The following is a 16,915-nucleotide window of genomic DNA, read 5'->3' as shown; positions in this document are numbered from 1 at the left end:
ATAGAGAAGGGAGGCATGGGCTAGGGGAGAGGAGGGAGAGCAGAGGGAGCATTGGAAGGAGGGGTGGGAGGAGTTGATACAATAACAGGAAGGAGCAAAGGAGAAAAAGATGGAAGGGGGAGAACAGGAGATAAGGCAGGGAGATTGATGGGAGAGGGAGGAGGGGAGATAGGGAGGGGGAGGCATGGGGTAGGGGAGAGCAGAGGGAGCAGTGGAAAGAGGGGTGGGAGTAGTTGCACCGGTGCTGACATTTGCAGGACGAGCGGAACCGGAAAGAGAAAGAAAGGAGATATATGAGCATTTCCTGATGTCCTACTTTCCATCTGAGGTACAGGCATTGATCTTGGTTATCACAAAGTTAATTGTGCCATTTCTGTATACAAAGTAAGGGGTACGTTTTCAGAAGAGCTGCTGAGTGACCACAAGAGTTGATTACATTTATTGGATAAGTTTTCAATCACAGCATGGCGGCTGGAAATGTTCCCAAAAAGAAAATTGGTTCTTACCTGATAATTTTCATTCCTGTAGTACCACGGATCAGTCCAGACTCCTGGGTTTTGCACCCCCTCTAGCAGATGAAGACAGAAGTTTATCAAACAAAACTCCGCCTTATCTAGGCTGGTGCCACCTACTGTCTGCCAGTATCACTTAATGTCAAAGCAGAATGGATTACAAAATGTTGCGTTCGTGCCTGTTCTTGCCCTCGCACCACCCTCTCTACCTCTGAGGCGACTTCCTTCGGGTCTGATGGACAGATGCTGCCGTGACTTCTCCTCGCCATTTCTTCCTGGAGTCCCCGGGCTGGCCTGACTCTGCGGATCCGCCATGTTCCTGATGACATAGGGCGTGTGCTCCGGAGATTGTACCAGCAATCTCCGGACTTGCTCCTCGAGGGCCCATGTTCCTAGAACTCTAAAGACTCTCTTCTGTCTAAGACGCTATCGCAGGTACGGAGATTGTGAGTTATTACAGATTGCAGATAGGAACCGGTACTCGCTCCTCGAGGGCCTATGTTCCTAAAAACTTACAAAGACTCCCTTCTATTTCAGAAGTTATTTCATATACAGATATTATGAGTTCGTATTACAGTCTGCCTAGAAACTATTACAGAGATAATTAACTGTGAGTTACCATCGCTCTCTCAGAGCTGTTCCTGGAACCAGGTACTCACTCCTCGAGGGCCTCACTCTCTCCAGCTACTGAGCTTTATTAATATCTATGTGGGTGTATCATCTACTTCTGGTTATGTATCCATGTATCCACTATCTATGAGTCTCTCTCTACAGCTCAGCTAAACCCGGAGATTGCAGTTCCAGGATCTGAAGGACTTCAGCCCTGCCGGGCACATCAGCTCACTGCTGCCACCTCTGGTGGTTCTACTACCTGTCTAATAAAGAACTATCTGTGTCTGTCTCCATACTCCAGCCTAGTCGGTAGTCCCTCTCTTGATATCCTCTTGAGGGCGCTGTCATCTGCCATCGACCCAAGGATTCACCATTCTACATTAGAATGCTCATCTCTCACACTTCAAGAGCTGAGTATAACAAACTGCTGCCTTGCAGTCTACCCTCAACTGTTGCTGACATCTCCTCTCTGGGGAGCAACTCCATAACAGCTTCTATTACAATTAAAAACAAATGAATAAATAAATTGCTACGCAGCAGTCCTAATCTATAACAGATTGATAACTCCTAGCAGACACTCTAAACAGATTGATAATTCTGCCTCCTGGCGGGGTAAGCCATTATAGATTGCTAACCCCTCTCTTCTACAGGAGTCGGATTACAACAGATCGCTAACTCTGCCCTCCTGGCGGAGTGATCACCAACCGATTGCTGGCTCCGCCCTCCTGGCAGGCAGATCGCTAACAGATTTGGCAACTCCTCAGCAGATCCAAAACACTAAACATCCAAACTAACTATATACAGTAACCTAATAACTTGAACCGGCTCAATAAACCCCCAAATGGGAACAGAACCTGTGCTATCGATAACACAATTGAGCTGTGAATGAAAGAAAACAAGCAGTATGGACTCTCCCTTTCCTTGGAAGAACAGATGGGCGGGCTCTGGACTGATCCATGGTACTACAGGAACGAAAATTATCAGGTAAGAACCAATTTTCTTTTCCCTGTACGTACCCGGATCAATCCAGACTCCTGGGATGTACCAGAGCTGCCATTAAATGGGATGGGATCCGGAGAGGCCCACTCCGAGCACCCCTTCTCCAAATCCAGCAGTCCCTGGAGCCCGAACGTCCAGACGATAATGTTTGGCAAAAGTATGTAAGGACTTCCATGTAGCCACCCTGCAAATCTCCTCTGGAGATATTTGTTGGCATTCCGCCCAGGATGCAGCCTGAGATCGCATAGAATGAGCCCGGAGACCCACCGGCAGTGACCGTCCCTGCAACAGATACGCAGAGTTTATGGCCTCCTTCAACCAGTGAGCTATCGTAGTCTTTGAAACCGCATTGCCTCTTCTAGGCCCACTCCAAAGTACGAACAGGTGATCCGATACACGGAAACCGTTGGTAACCTCCAGGTATTGCAACAGTGCCCTACGGACATCTAATTTCCGCAAGTCCTTAGACAAAAGATCTGAGCTGTCCAAATCCAAAAACGATGGAAGCTCCACCGCCTGATTTAAATGAAAGGAAGAGACAACCTTAAGTAGAAATGAGGGTACCGTTCGTAGAGACAACCCAGATTCTGTGATCCGCAAAAAGGGCTCCCGACAAGACAGGACTTGAAGTTCTGACACCCGCCTTCCCGATGCAATAGCCACTAAAAACACCACCTTCAGAGTGAGATCCTTCAAGGTGGCCCTGCAGATAGGTTCAAAGGGTGCCCCACACAAAGCCTTAAGAACCACATTCAGATTCCAGGAAGGACAGGGCCATTGGAATGGTGGGGGTAAATGTTTTGCCCCTTTAAGGAAACAAGCAACATCTGGTTGAGACGCCAAAGGCGCGCCGTGAATCTGACCGCGCAAAGAACCTAGCACCACCACTTGAACGCGCAAGAAGCTACACGAGAGACCATTTGCCAAACCATCCTGAAGAAAATGCAAAACACCCGAAACGGTCGCCCGAGTGGGCACCACATCCCGAGCAAGGTACCAAGCCTCAAAGACCTTCCAGAACCGCACATAAGATAAAAATGTAGAAACCTTGCGGGACCTTAAGAGAGTAGTTACCACAGCATCCGAGTACCCTCTGGATTTCAGCCATTGCCTCTCAAAAGCCATGCCGCTAGACAAAAGCGTTCGACCTGGTCGAAACAAATGGGCCCCTGATGCAGTAGATCCAGCAAGTTTGGAAACCGTAGGGGTTCCTCTAAGGCCAGATTTACCAGACCCGCAAACCAGGGACATCGCAGCCATTCGAGAGCTATGAGCACCACCTCTGTCGGATGTAACTCTATGCAGAGAAGGACCCTGCCGATGAGAGGCCATGGAGGAAACACATACAGTAGAACATCCGTCGGCCAAGGTAGCACCAGAGCATCCATGTCTTCTACTCCCATCTCCCTGCGATGGGCGAAGAACCGAGGAGCTTTGGAATTCTTGAACATCGCCATCAGATCCAGAGCGGGTGTCCCCCACTGGGCACAAATGAGCTGAAACGCGGTGTCCACGAGTTCCCACTCTCCGGGGTCTAGGCAACTGTGACTGAGGAAATCCGCGTGAACGTTCTCTACCCTGGCAATGTGAGAGGCTGCTATGCTGCACAAATTCTTTTCTGGCCACACAATCAACTGACGGGCTTCCAACGCCACTGGTTGACTCTTGGTTCCCCCCTGCCGATTGATGTAAGCCACTGTGGTCGCATTGTCTGAAAGAACTCTGACCGACTTGCCTCGGAGAAGCGGAAGAAAAGCCTGCAGCGCCAATCGAACCGCTCTGTCTCCAGACGATTGATGGACCAACGAGCTTCCTGTGGGGACCATTGCCCCTGCACTGACTTCTGCAGACAAACTGCTCCCCAACCGGACAAGCTGGAATCCATAGTGACCACTGTCCAGATCGGAACTACTAAAGGTACTCCGAGGCATAAGTTGCTCTGACACAACCACCAATCCAAGCTGGACCAAGCTGAATCCATCAGGGGTTAAGGAAGATGAAATTGTACTGACACCGGGTTCCATCGGGAAAGCAACGCTGACTGTAAAGGCCGCATATGAGCGAAGGCCCAGGGAACCAATTCCAATGTCGAAGTTATTGACCCCAACACCTGAAGATAATCCCAGACGATCGGAACTCGCTTGGATAACAAGTTTCGCACCTGACCTTGTAACTTGTACATGCATTTCACTCTAAGAGACACCGTTCCCCGACGAGTGTCGAATAAAGCTCCCAAAAACTCCAGAGACTGAGAAGCCACCAGCCGGCTTTTGGACGCATTGACTACCCAGCTGAGAGTTCGAAACAATTGAAGCACCCGGCGAATTGCTTCCTGACAGAGCAACTCTGATTTTGCGTGAATCAGCCAATCATCCAGGTACGGGCGCACCAACAAACCTTCTCTACAAAGCTGCGCCACTACCACCACCATAATCTTGGTGAAAATCCGAGGCACGGTGGCAAGGCCGAACGGTAGTGCCTGAAATTGGTAATGTTGACCCAACACAGAGAACCTTAGAAAATCGCTGGTCCAGATCCCGATGTGAAACTACGGTTCCGTGAGGTCCAGGGACGCAAGAAATTCCCCTTGTCGCACCGAAGCAATCACGGACCATAGTGTCTCCAAGTGAAAATGAGGTATTCGCAGACATCTGTTGACCCATTTTAAGTCGAGAATGGAACGAAAGGCTCCTTCTTTTTTTGGAACCACGAAGTAAATGGAATAACGGCCCTTGGGATGTTCGGGCAGCGGGACCAGAACAATCGCGCCAAGATCGCGAAGACGTCTCAGAGTCTCTCTTACTGCCCGGCGTTTGGCTGCAAAACCGCAGGGTGAGACCAGGAAGCACTGGCGAGGCTGACATACAAAATCTAACGTGTAACCGTGTCTTATCACATCTAGGACCCACTGATCTGATGTGATTCTGGTCCACTCCTCGTAAAACCGAGACAACCTACCTCCGACCACTGGTACCGAGGAATGGACCGGCCGCACATCATTGCGAGGGCTTTCCACCCTGCGCATTCTGACCAGCACCCGGTCGGCCGAAACGGCGCCCACGAAAGGACTGAGAGTACATCTGCTGCCTGTTGGCACTATGGTGGAAGGAGGAAATTGACCCCCGAGAGGTCTGAGGCCTCCGACCGCCCCTATATCATGAACAAGAAGACAGAGCACCTCTCGACTTTGGTCTGTCCTCTGGCAAACGATGCACCTTGTTCTCGCATAGAGACTCAATCAGATCCTCCAATTTCTTTCCAAACAGCAACTTGCCTTTAAACGGCAACGAACCCAGCCGTGATTTAGAGGACACATCCGCTGCCCAATGGCGTAGCCACAACAAACGCTGAACTGAAACTGCCGACACCATGGATCTGGCCGATGTGCGAAGCAAATCATCCAAGGCATCCGCACTATAAGCAATCACCGCTTCCAGACGTCCCGCCTGGCACGCTTCCTCTGGGGAAAGCGAGTCGTTGGCTAGTAGCTGTTGCACCCAATGAAGCCCTGCTCGCAAGGAGAAATTACTGCAGATAGCTGCACGAATCCCTAGCGCAGAGATCTCGAATATCTTCTTAAGCTGGACCTCCAGCTTACGGTCCTGCAAGTCTTTAAGAACCATCCCCCCGGTAACCGGAATGGTGGTCTTCTTCGTGACAGCCGCCACATCCAAATCCACCTTAGCAGCTCCAAGGCCTCCTCTGGCAGGTGGTAGAGCTTGTCCATCGCTTTAGTCACCTTGAGGCCTAAGTCTGGGTATCCCATTCCTTGAAGATCAAATCCGTCGCTGAAAAGTGAAAGGGAAAAGCTGAGGGAGGACTCCTCAGGCCCAACACCACCGGGTCCGTAGCCCCAAGCCTGGACTCTTCCTGAGGCAGCTGTATCCCTAATTCCCTGAGTATTGCCGGAATGAGGTGACCCAGTTCGTCCTGTTGAAAGAGACGGACCACCTTTGGGTCATCACTGTCTGCCCCATGAGCACCTTGCAAATTTCTGGACAGCTGGTCACCGTCCCCTTCAACCCCCCTCGGGGGTTGGGAGAGCAGGTCCTTGTCCTCCGGATCCTCCGTATCCGAAGAGGAATACGGATCCACCAGAGGGGTCCGCAATCTGAAAGGGCGTGGCCCCTTCGTGAGATCCGTGTCCCCTAGTGGGGGGTCCGGTCCGTGTGCCCTTTTCCTGCCTGATGAAAAAGAAGAGTCTGAAGACAAATCTGGCTGATCCCCCTCAGGGACCTCTGGATTGGCAGGGCAGCCGGGTCTCGCAGGTCTGTCCCCCTCAGGGACTCTGCTTTGTGGTGATAATCACGGTGGAGAGTCATCTTCCCCCCGCGCCACCGGCGCCTTGGCAGCCATTGATACCAGCGGGGCCAAAATGGTGGCCGCTCCTGCCGAAGCTGACCCTAATGAACCCAAAATGGCGCCCATTCCCACACTCCGCGGGAACAGGTCAGCAGTTGAAGACTGTAAGTCCCCAAATGCTCCAGTCACCGTTTGGACCCTCACCAGGAGCGTGCCTGGGGCCGCAGAGACTCCTCGCCTCCAGAGAGGCAATTGGAACACAAATTGTCCTGGGACAGTCGTGCCCGCGCGGCGCCACAGGCCCTACAAGCGGCCCGACGTGGCATGCTCAACGAAAAACAGCCCCGAAAATCACTCGGAAGGCAGCGAAAACGGCGCGCAAGCACCCCAAATGCAACCGGAAGGGAAGGAGAATCAAGTCCCGACAGAGCACACAAAAAAATATTTTAACTTCTTTATTTTTAAATATACTCGCCCAATAGCCTCCAGGTTCTGGACCAACTGGGAGGAGTGAGCCGGGCTCCCCGGTATCACCCCCAGTCACGAATTCACGCTGGCAGGAGGGAAAAGTACCACACACCTCAGCGGCCTCGGAAACCAGGAGGGATGGTCCCCTCAGGACCTCACAACCCCCTGGGAGGTGGGAGACTGGACATGCAGGCAAACTACTGCGGTCCTATACCTTATTCTAACTTTATCCTTCTTTTTACCCAGCTAACAATACTATCTAGAACTGAAAAACTAGGCCTCAGCACAGATTGTAGGTTTTGCACCTCCTCCACCTGCTAGGAGACAGAAGAATACTGCCAGACTGTAGGTGGCACCAGCCTAGATAAGGCGGAGTTTTGTTTGATAAACGTCTGTCTCCAACTGCTAGGGGGGTTGGCAAAACCCAGGAGTCTGGACTGATCTGGGTACGTACAGGGAATTTAGCTTAGCCGGTTCAGTACTGAGAAGCCTCCTGAAAACTTACCCTGAGCAGTTCCAGAGGATCTAACCTCGCTGAAGGACCTTGTCCCTTAATCTCAAAAAACTACCCACCTCTACCCTGACTCCCAATCGCTCGGTCATTTTTGATGCAGGCTTGTCTTCGTCTGTTAAAGAAAGGTTCAGACTTTAAAATGTGTAAGGCTGAATGCACATTACCATTATATACAGGGAGGACAATAATGAAAGCCATTTCTGCTGATAAAGCGCTCTTTTATCCACAGAAATAGGCTGTTTCATTACTATTCATCCTCTACACAAGAAAAAGTAGGAGCATATAACAAGGCATATTTCTGGTTTGGAGTTCGGACAGGGGGAAAACTATATGCAGAGCTTTCCTTTAAGTACGTGCCCTCACAGAAAGCAGGCATGGATATTTTTGAGGGGGCAATAAACAAAGCAAATCTAGATGTGTACTTTTGCATTCCTTATCACCTCAGGTTAAAATTCAGATGGGATTGGCCAGACCTTGCATACTTTGATTATTTAGGTCAAGGCTGTGAAACATCCAGACCCAGATGAGACCCACAACTCACTCCCAGGCAGCCGCTGCCAGAGCCCCAAACCAGAGGCTCTTGGAGGGAGCTTTTGCTCCGTGTCTCTGACTCCTCCCCCTCACCCCCATAATCAAATGTTCAAGGCAGGAGTGAGCATGATCTGCTGCCACATCTTTGATTCATCCCTCCCCCTTATTCTTGAATTAAATTTCCATAAGGACTGGAGAGTGGAACAAGAGCTCCTTCCTCATCCTTGGCTCCTTCCTGCAGCCTCCCACCCCAAGAATTAAATGTTCACAGGGAAAACAGAGCAAGAGCTGCTGCTGCTGCATTTGGTTCTGCCCCAGCCACACAGAATTAAATACTCATGGCAGGAATGAAGAGCACACATCACAGCTCTTCCTTTACCTCCCTGGAATAAAACATTTCATAGCAGAAGTAAAGCAAAAGCTGCTTCAGCTGACACTTGGAGGTTAAACCCTTGCTCACTTGCTTGGAACTTGAAGGTCCTAGCAAGCACTGCAGAGTAGGGATGTGAATCGTTTTTTGACGATTTAAAACAATCGTCAGATATATTTTAAATCGTCAAAAATCATTAGAGCCGCGATACAATAACAATTCCCCCGATTTATCGTCAAAAAATCGTAAATCGGGGGAGGGCGGGAAAACCGGCACCCTAAAACCCACCCTGACCCTTTAAAATAAATCCCCCACCCTCCTGAAGCCCCCCCCAAAATGTTTTAAATTACCTGGGGTCCAGTGGGGGGGTCCCAGCGCGATCTCCCGCTCTCGGGCCACGGCTGCGTTAAAAGACATGGCGCCGGTGGCCCTTTGCCCTTACCATATGACAGGGCAAAGGTAGCGCCGGCGCCATTTTGGTTCCTGTCACCCAACGTCATGAGTGCAGGAGATCGCTCCCGGACCCCCGCTGGACCCCCAGGGACTTTTGGCCAGCTTGGGGGGGGGCCTCCTGACCCCCACAAGACTTGCCAAAAGTCCAGCAGGAGTCCGGGAGCGACCTCCTGCATGCGGGCCGTATTGCCAATATTCAAAATGGCGCTGGCGCTACTTTTGCCCTCACTATGTCGACATACAGGTCTATCCAGTACTGAGCGGTAGGAAGAGCTGCGTTAGTGCCCAGGGCACCCGCGGTTGCCGCACGCACAGTGCAGCTCACCTACCGCTCGATCCTGAACAATAATTTTATGCAAATGAAAACCGCGTCTAAGAAGGGTCCATGAAGCCTTAGGCCCGCGCAACCCATTTTACTGGATAGAGCGCCTATACAGTATCCTGGGTGCGCGGGCCTAACGCTTCACGCCACGCTGGTATCTGTCATTTCAAATGTCATTTGAAATGACAGATACCAGGAAGTCGGGACTACCAGTCCCCCCTCCCCTCCTCCCGAAGCAGGGCGCGAAAAGCAGCCTTGCTCCGGGAGGAGGGGAGAAGAGACACTGACAGCGGCAAAGCAAAAAAAAAAAAAAGCGAAAAAAACGTAAAAGCAAAAAGTAAGTCGCTTCGCTGCTTCACTGTCAGTGTCTCTTCTTCCCTCCTCCCGGAGCAAGGCTGCTTTTCGCGCCCTGCTCTGGGAGGAGGGGAGAAGAGACACTGACAGCGGTGAAGCAACTTACTTTTTGCATGCCCGATCGGACCTCTCCTGCCTCCCGCTGCGCGACTTACTTTTTTTGCAGGCGTCCGGCCATCTGGAAGAAGGTATCGTGGCTCCCCTGCCTCCCAGGGAAGATGGATGCCAGCACGGGGGAAAGCGGCCCCTGTGCATGCAATTGGCTGCTCAAGACGTGACGTCACGACGTTTGGCGTCACGGCATTTTGAATATTGTGCGATTTAAAAAAAAAGGTCACTCCCAGACCCCCGCTGGACTTTTGGCAAGTCTTGTGGGGGTCAGGAGGCCCCCCCAAGCTGGCCAAAAGTCCCTGGGGGTCCAGCGGGGGTCCGGGAGCAATCTCCTGCACTCGTGATGTCGGGTGACAGGAACCAAAATGGCGCCGGCACTACCTTTGCCCTGTCATATGGTAAGGGCAAAGGGCCACCGGCGCCATTTCTTTTAACGCAGCCGTGGCCCGAGAGCGGGAGATCACGCCGGGACCCCCCCCCCACTGGACCCCAGGTAATTTAAAACATTTTGGGGGGCTTCGGGAGGTGGGGGATTTATTTTAAAGGGTCGGGGTGGGTTTTAGGGTGCCGGTTTTCCCGCCCTCCCCCGATTTACGATTTTTTACGATTTAAAAAAAATAAAAACCATGACGATCAGATTTCCCTCCCCCCCCAGCCAAAATTGATCGTTAAGACGATCCATCACCCGATTTACATCCCTACTGCAGAGGCCTTGCCTGCTCCTGCACTTGTGCCTCTCTCCTGACAACCTCCCACCCACCAACTGGGTTTCCCAAGTACCCTACCACCTGCTCCTTCAGAAGGGTTTTCTGAGGACATTGTGACTCCCTAAACCTGGGGTTTCACAGAATCCAGACAAATAAAGACTGTACATCCAAAAAATACAAGAATCACTGAAAAACTCACTTACCTAGGATCCACAGTGCTAATAGACAGAGCTTGTTATGAAGGCAGCACAGTGAACCCAAAGGATTTTAAATAAACTGCATTACAAGCAGGGGAAGAAGAAAAGGAATTTCACAGTAACTCCAACTGGTTTTTAAGTGAACCTTTTTTTGCAGAGCTGAATGCTGCACCTGTCTCAGTCGGCTGTGAGGGTGCTGATAAGATCAGCTCAGACTGTACAACTGGCTGGGCTTCCTTAGCTTTACAAACTCTCCCTGTCTGACCCTATTAACCAGGGGCAGATTGACCTATCAGGGGATCGGGCATCCCCCAGTGGGACGATCGCTCCAGTCACGCGGTCTGCCGAGCGCGGCTCTGTCACGGCTGCGCACTGCAGACCACATCCTGGACCGGCCTGGGCGGCGAATACCCGGGCCGGTCCAACATCGTGAGTCCGCCACTGCTATTAACCCACAGCTCCCTCTCCCTCAGGGACCCTCTAATGGTAATAAAAAGGAATTTTACATGGGAGGGAAATAATATTAACCACTAAAACTGTTTTGCTAAAAGGAGAAGTAAGGGAAAGGAAAAGGGGAAAGGGGAAGCATAAACAAGACAGAGAAAGGGAGGAAAATTAGAGAACAGCAGAGAGGAAGGAGAAGGGAGATATAGAGCGTTCACCCAGCAAGATAGGAACCAATCTCTTGAAGAGACAGCGTAGTCCAGGCAGAAGGTCTGTGGCAGATAGCGAAGAGACGAAGTGATGGTCACAGGAACATGGAGACGCTGGAGACATGAAGACCCAAGAGACGCTGGAGGCATGAAGACACAGGAGATGCAGGAGGGACGATGACACAGGAGTCACTGGAGGCATGGCACCGAAGCACAGGGAACACAGCCTAGGAGCAACAGAGGACGTCTGTTGCAAAGACCAAGAAAGAAAGCAGTTGCAGGGTTTAAAAGTTCTACTATGGTGATGTCATAATCAGACATCACAATCCAGAGCTGGCTTAGCTCTCCAGCTGCAGCCCTTAAAGGGACCTACCACTTTGGTCTCTTGCTATAGTTTTCCCCGTGTCCGAACTCCAAACCAGAAATATGCCTTGTTATATGCTCCTACTTTTACTTGTGTAGAGGATGAACAGTAATGAAACAGCCTATTTCTGTGGATAAAAGAGCGCTTTACCCCCAAAAATGGCTTTCATTATTGTCCTCCCTGTATATAATGGTGATGTGCATTCAGCCTTACACATTTTAAAGTCTAAACCTTTCTTTAACAGACGAAGACAAGCCTGCATCAAAAATGACCGAGCGATTGGGAGTCAGGGTAGAGGTGGGTATTTTTTTTAGATTAAGGGACAGGCCCTTCAGTGAAGTTAGATCCTCTGGAGCTGCTCAGGGTAAGTTTTCAGGAAGCTGCTCAGTGCTGAACCGGCTAAGCTAAATTTGGGAACATTTCCAGCCGCCATGCTGTGATTGAAAATGTATCCAATAAACGTAATCAACTCTTGTGGTCACTCAGCAGCTCTTCTGAAAACTTACCCCTTACTTTGTATAAGGAAATGTGCACAATTAACTTTGTGATAACCAAGACCAATGCCTGTACATCAGATGGAAAGTAGGACATCAGGAAATGCTCACATATCGCCTTTCTTTCTCTTTCCGATTCCGCTCGTCCTGCAAACTTCAGTACCAGTGCAACTATTCCCACCCCTCAGGCTCCTGATTGATTTACCCCATGTAACCTCTACAGTACAGGGGGGAAGGGTTAGGTTGGCCATCATAAATGTAGATAGTTAGGTGGCTGGTGGACGGAAGGACTGCTTGGTAACTTGCCTGCCTGGTGCGAAGGTGGCACACCTCACACATCACCCGGTGCTTCCTTGGATCAGAAAAGACTCACGGTTGGAGAACATCATCTTGGTGTAGCAGGAAGTGATCCTGTAGCAAGGACCTGCTCACCAGGTGGTGCGTTGTCCTCTCGCACTGAGGACAAGACTCCTAGGGCTACTGCCCAGGAGGGAAGGGTTAGGTCGGCCAACATAAATGTAGATAGCTGGGTGGCTGGTGGACATGAGGACTGCCTGGTAACTTGCCTGCCTGGTGCGAAGGTGGCACACCTCACGTGTCACCCAGATAGGATTATAGACAGTGCTGGGAAGGAGCTGGCTGCCGTGGTACATATGGGCACCAACGACATAGGAAAATGTGGGCGAGAGGTTCTGGAAGCCAAATTTAGGATTTCAGGTAGAAAGCTGAAATCTGGAGCCTCCAGGGTGGCATTCTCTGAAATCCTGCCCATTCCAGGTGCAGGTCCTCAGAGGCAGGCAGAGCTCTGGGGTCTCAATTCATGGATGAGACGATGATGCAGGGAGCAGGGATTCAGTTTTGTAAGAAACTGGGAAACCAGAATGAAATCAGGCTGCTGGCACTAACTTTTAAAAAGGAGATAGAGCAGCTTTTAAATGGTTCAGAGGAATGAATCTTTGAAGGATACTAATGAAATAGGAGAGTTAGGGCATCCCAACAGAGAGGTTCCAATAAAAGCAAATGTAGTCCATGTGCCTGTAAGTAAAGAATCCAAATTATCCCTATCAACTGAAAGCAGGCAGTTAATACAAACAAAAAACACACTTTGAAATGTCTGTATGCCATTGCCAGGAATCTAAGAAGTAAGATGGGAGAGTTAGAGTGTACAGCGGTGAATGATGAGATAGACATAATTGGCATCAAAGGGACTTGGTGGAAGGAGGATAACCAACGGGACAGTGCTATATCAGGATACAAATTATATCGCAATGATAGGGAGGATCAACTTGGAGGGTGTGGCACTTTATGTCCAGGGGCTATTGAGTCCAACAGTATAAAGATCAAACAAGAGACTAAATGCTCAGTAGAATCTATATAAGTTGAAATCACATGTGTGTTCGGTAAGAGTACAGTGATAGGAGTATACTACCCTCCACCTGGCCAAAATGGTCAGATGATGAAATGCTAAGAGAAATCAGGGAAGCTAACCAATTTGGCAGTGCAGTAATGGGATATTTCAATTACCCCAATATTGACTGGGTAAATGTAACATCAGGACTTGCTAGAGACAAAGTTCCTGAATGGAATAAACAACTGCTACATGGAGCAACTTGTTCAGGAACCAACAATAGAGGCAGCAATTTTAGATTTAATTCTTAGTAGAACGCAAGATTTGGTGAGAGAGGTAACAGTGGTGGGGCCACTTGGCAATGGTGATCATAACGTGATATGTTCCCTACTGGTGGTGGGAGGCATTCCCTGGGCACTATGGCTGATGCTACGATCACTCTCATTCATAAAAAAGTCACCCCTAGAATGCCTTACTGGCACTCACAAATACAGGTTATTGCTGATCCGGAACAGTTACAGTCTTAAAGGTGAGCATGCTAAATTTACCAGTACTTGGGAGCCATATCTTGATTATTTGAATGATACTTAAGCTAATTTGTGGTGCCACTTGGAGTTATTTTTTTATTTCCACTTCTATTGTCCCTCAATCATTTGCTCCCCTATGTACTCTCCTTTGCCATGTACCTCACCGCAATATGAGTTATTGCTTCTATGTACTTTTCTCTGCTTGTTTGGAAAAATATAAATAAAGAGTTATAACAATACAATCTTAGATACGCAGTCCAGATGTCTTCCATGCATTAAAAAAAGGTGGAAGGAAGGCAAAACGATTACCAGCATGGTTAAAAGGTGAGCTGAAAGAGGCTATTTTAGCCAAAAAAAATCCTTCAAAAATTGGAAGAAGGATCCATCTGAAGAAAATAGGAAAAAGCATAAGCATTGTCAATTTAAGTATAAAACACTGATAAGGCAGGCTAAGAGAGAATTTGAAATGACGTTGGCCGTAGAGGCAAAAAGTCATAATAAAAAGTTTTAAAAATACATCCGAAGCAAGAAAACTATGAGGGAGTCGGTTGGATGACTGAGGGGTTAAAGGGGCTCTTAGGGAAGTTAAGGCCTTTGCAGAAAGACTAAATTAATTCTTTGCTTCTGTGTTTACTAATGATGATGCTGGGGAGATACCAGTTCCAGAGATGGTTTTCAAGGGTGATGAGTCAGATGAACTGAACCAAATCACGGTGAACCTAGAAGATGAAGTAGGCCTGATTGACAAACTGAAGAGTAGTAAATCACCTGGACTGGATGGTATACACCCCAGGGTTCTGTAGGAATTAAAAAATGAAAATTTGTAACCTATCATTAAAACCATCCATTGTACCTGAAGATTGGAGGGTGGCTAATGTAACCCCAATATTTAAAAAGGGCTCCGTGGGCGATCCAGGAAATTATAGACTAGTGAGCCTGACTTCAGTGCCAGGAAAAATAGTGGAAAGTGTTCTAAAGATCAAAATCACAGAACATATAGAAAGACATGGTTTAATGGAACAAAGTCAGCATGGCTTTACCCAAGGGAAGTCTTGCCTCACACATCTTTTTTTTGAAGGGGTTAATAAACATGTGGATAAAGGTGAACCAGTAGATGTAGTGTATTTGGATTTTCAGAAGGCATTAATGCATCTGTATCGCTCCATGGTGAGACCGCACATTGAGTGCTGTGTACACTTCTGGTCGCCGCATCCCAAAAAAGGTATAGTTGCACTGGAGAAGGTACAGACAAGGGTGATCAAAATGAAAAAGGGGATGGAACAGCTCCCCTCTGAGAAAAGGCTGAAGAGGTTAGGGCTGTTCAGCTTGGAGTAGAGACAGCTGAGGGGGGATATGATAGAGGTCTTTAAAATCATGAGAGATCTTGAATGAGTAGATGTGAATCGGTTATTTACACTTTCGTTTAATAGAAGGACTAGGGGGCATACCATGAAGTTAGCAAGTAGCACATTAAGACTAATCAGAGAAAGTTCTTTTTCTTTCAACTTAAGCTCTAGAATTTGTTGCCAGAGGATGTGGTTAGTGCAGTTAGTGTAGCTGGGTTTAAAAAAGGTTTGGATAAGTCTATTAACTGCTATTAATCAAGCTGACTTAGGGAATAGCCTCTCTAATCCTGGCATCAGTAGCATGGGATCTACTTAGTGTTTGGGTACTTTGGGAAACAGGAATGCTGGGTTTGGTCACTGTTGGAAACAGGATTCTGGTCTGAACCAGTATGGCAATTTCCTATGTTCTTAGTGATGACACGGACACATGGGACAGTGATTCCTAAAGGTACAAACCAGATACTACTAATAATTATCATTCCCATAGTGCTACTCGATGTACATAGCACTCTACCAAAACCTATAAGAGACAGTCCCTACTCAGTAGAGCTTACAATATAATCAAGACAAACATACAGGGCAAAAGAGACATTAGGCATTTCATTTCATCTTTTAAGGAAATAGGTTCCTGTTTGTACCCCAGATCAGTCCAGACGAGAGGGTTTATCCAACCCTACCAGCAGATGGAGGCAGAGAACAAAACTTTGAGGCACTGCTACATAAATGAGACTGCCACCTGCAGTCCTTCAGTATTGACCTATATTTCTCTGTCTCCAGCAGATGGTAGAGGTGCAAACCTGCAGTCTGGAATTGTTTAAAAAAAAAAAAAAAAAAAAAGATAAGAAGAGAGTTTGGCTCCCCGAGGTGTTAGGTTCCTTCCTGGGCTATCCCTCGGGTGGAGCAGGGACTTGGTAATCCCTGTCCAGACTCGGCCCTTCTTGACAGGGGAAGTAGATAGCCAGGGGTCTTGGGTCTTTGCCGTGGCTGCAGTTTGAGGCAAGCTCGCCTTGATGCGGCCTCGTTTTGCAGCGAATGTGCCTTGGGGGGACCGGGACCTTGTTTCGACCCCCGGGGAATAGCACGAAGCGGCTGGGACGGCTCCGGGGGGGGGGGGGGGTCAGAGGCCATTTTGGCTACAAATGCTGAAGTGCAGGCTGCCATATCTGAGCCCTGGGATACTCCCCCCACACTTTTGCCTGTGGGAAAGGACCCTGCTAGTGGGAGGATGCGACGTTTGGGGAGAGGGTTTTGCGTGCGGATCTTTCGGGTTCCCTCCCAGAATAGAGGGGCTTGGACTGATCTAGGGGTAGGAACAGGAAAGGAAAATTGGCTCTTATCTGCTAATTTTCATTCCTGAAGTACCATGGATCAGTCTAGAGACCCATCCCCATCTGTTGAAAGACTTCCTTGCTTCTGGAGATGGCACTCCACTGTTTACCCTCCCTGGTTTGCCTGAGGCTCCTCAGTCCATATTCTAAGCAAGATTGTATGCTATGTTGGACCTGTCCAGGGAGGCGGGAGGGTCAGTATAGCTAATTCATCTGCTATCTACAGAAAACACCGTTTAGGGTAAGCAAGCTTGCTTTTTTCACGTAGATAAGCAGCTGAATTAGCTATGAGGCCTGGGAGTCCCCAGCTGTCGTACTGAGAAGATTTTATTGTAGTTTGTGTATGGTTGTGCTCAATACGTGATTAGTAGGTGGACAGTTCTTATGAAGACGTTTTCTGTGT

General features: G+C 48.9%; 1 long non-coding RNA gene across 1 annotated transcript; it reads right to left on the bottom strand.

Annotated features, from left to right (window-relative positions):
• Positions 1 to 116: 116 nt before the first annotated feature.
• On the bottom strand, positions 117 to 11,327 carry LOC115088755. Its single transcript, XR_003855852.1, has 3 exons — positions 11,115 to 11,327; positions 7,467 to 7,519; positions 117 to 244 (listed from the first exon to the last, which is right to left on the bottom strand). It is a non-coding gene; the product is annotated as an uncharacterized LOC115088755 (long non-coding RNA).
• Between the last annotated feature and the right edge of the window lie 5,588 nt (positions 11,328 to 16,915).

Source organism: Rhinatrema bivittatum, chromosome 3 (genome assembly GCF_901001135.1).
Source record: "Rhinatrema bivittatum chromosome 3, aRhiBiv1.1, whole genome shotgun sequence".
Lineage (NCBI taxonomy): Eukaryota > Metazoa > Chordata > Amphibia > Gymnophiona > Rhinatrematidae > Rhinatrema > Rhinatrema bivittatum.
The sequence above is the reverse complement of the archived record's forward strand: the minus strand, read 5'-3'. Positions and strand labels throughout refer to the sequence as shown.